We start from the raw sequence: 1,780 nt of genomic DNA, 5'->3' as shown, positions 1-1,780 counted from the left end.
CAACTAACTAATTGACTTTTTGTTTGTTTTACTAATTCTTATCTTTTTCAAAACCACCTAACTACTTTTCTCTTTCTAATTTTCGAAAATCACCTTCCTCTTTTTCAAAATTTTTTTAATTAACTAATTGTTTCAAATTTTAATCTTAATTTTATTTCTTCTCTTAATTTTCGAAAATCACTAACCATTTTTTCAAAAACAATTTTCGAAATTCTCTCCCTCTCATCTTTTCTATTTATTTATTTAATTACTAACACTTATCTTCTACTCATAATTCGAACCCTCTTCTCTTCTCTTTCTGTGTTCGAATTTTTTTCTATTCTTCTTCTCTTCTACTCACATAATGGAATCTCTATACTGTGACATAGAGGATTCCTCTTCTTTTCTGTTCTCTTCTTTTTCACATGAGCAGGAGCAAGGATAAGAACATTCTTGTTGAAGCTGATCTGGAACCTGAAAGGACTCTGAAGAGGAAGCTAAGAGAAGCTAAAACACAACAACCCAGAGAAAACCTTACAAAAAATTTCGAAAAAGAAGAAGAGATGGCAGCCGAAAATAATAACAACAACAATAATGCAAGGAGGATGCTTGGTGATTATACTACACCTACTTCCAATTTTTATGGAAGAAGCATCTCAATCCCTGCCATTGGAGCAAACAATTTTGAGCTGAAGCCTCAACTAGTTGCTCTAATGCAATAGAACTGCAAGTTTCATGGACTTCCATCAGAAGATCCCTATCAGTTTTTAACTAAGTTCTTGCAAATCTGTGATACTATTAAGACTAATAGAGTAGATCATGAAGTCTACAGGCTCATGCTTTTCCCTTTTGCTGTGAGAGACAGAGCTAGAACATGGTTAGACTCACAACCTAAAGATAGCCTGGACTCTTGGGATAAGCTGGTCACGACCTTCTTGGCCAAGTTCTTTCCTCCTCAAAAGCTGAGCAAGCTTAGAGTGGATGTTTAGACCTTCAGGCAAAAAGATGGTGAATCCCTCTATGAAGCTTGGGAAAGATACAAGCAGTTGACCAAAAAGAGTCCTTCTGACATGCTTTCAGAGTGGACCATTTTAGATATATTCTATGATGGTTTATCTGAGTTCTCTAAGATGTCATTGGACCATTCTACAGGTGGATCCATTCACCTAAAGAAAACGCCTGCAGAAGCTTAAGAACTCATTGACATGGTTGCAAATAACCAGTTCATGTACACCACTAAGAGGAATCCTGTGAGTAATGGGACGCCTCAGAAGAAGGGAGTTCTTGAAATTAATGCTCTGAATGCCATATTGGCTCAGAATAAAATGTTGACTCAGCAAGTCAATATGATTTCTCAGAGTCTGAATGGATTGCAAAATGCCTCCAACAGTACTAAAGAGGCATCTTTTGAAGAAGAAGCCTATGATCCTGAGAACCCTGCAATGGCAGAGGTAAATTACATGGGTGAAGCCTATAGAAACACCTATAATTCCTCATGGAGAAATCATCCAAATTTCTCATGGAAGGATCAACAAAAGCCTCAATAAGGCTTTAATAATGGTGGAAGAAACAGGTTTAGCAATAGCAAGTCTTATCCATCATCTTCTCAGCAACAGACAGAGAATTCTGAACAGAGTCCCTCTAGCTTAGCAAACATAGTCTCTGATCTATCTAAGGCCACTTTAAGTTTCATGAATGAAACAAGGTCCTCCATTAGAAACTTGGAGGCACAAGTGGGTCAGTTGAGTAAGAAAATCACTGAAACTCCTCCTAGTACTCTCCCAAGCAATACAGAAGAGAA

At 37.1% G+C, this 1,780-nt stretch overlaps 1 non-coding gene across 1 annotated transcript; it reads right to left on the bottom strand.

Annotated features, from left to right (window-relative positions):
- Window positions 1–947: 947 nt before the first annotated feature.
- On the bottom strand, window positions 948–1,055 carry LOC127746419 (small nucleolar RNA R71). Its single transcript, XR_008008038.1, has one exon. It is a non-coding gene; the product is annotated as a small nucleolar RNA R71 (small nucleolar RNA).
- Between the last annotated feature and the right edge of the window lie 725 nt (window positions 1,056–1,780).

Source organism: Arachis duranensis, chromosome 3, assembly GCF_000817695.3.
Source record: "Arachis duranensis cultivar V14167 chromosome 3, aradu.V14167.gnm2.J7QH, whole genome shotgun sequence".
In the NCBI taxonomy this organism is placed as follows: Eukaryota; Viridiplantae; Streptophyta; class Magnoliopsida; order Fabales; family Fabaceae; genus Arachis; species Arachis duranensis.
This window is presented reverse-complemented; position numbering and strand designations above follow the sequence as displayed.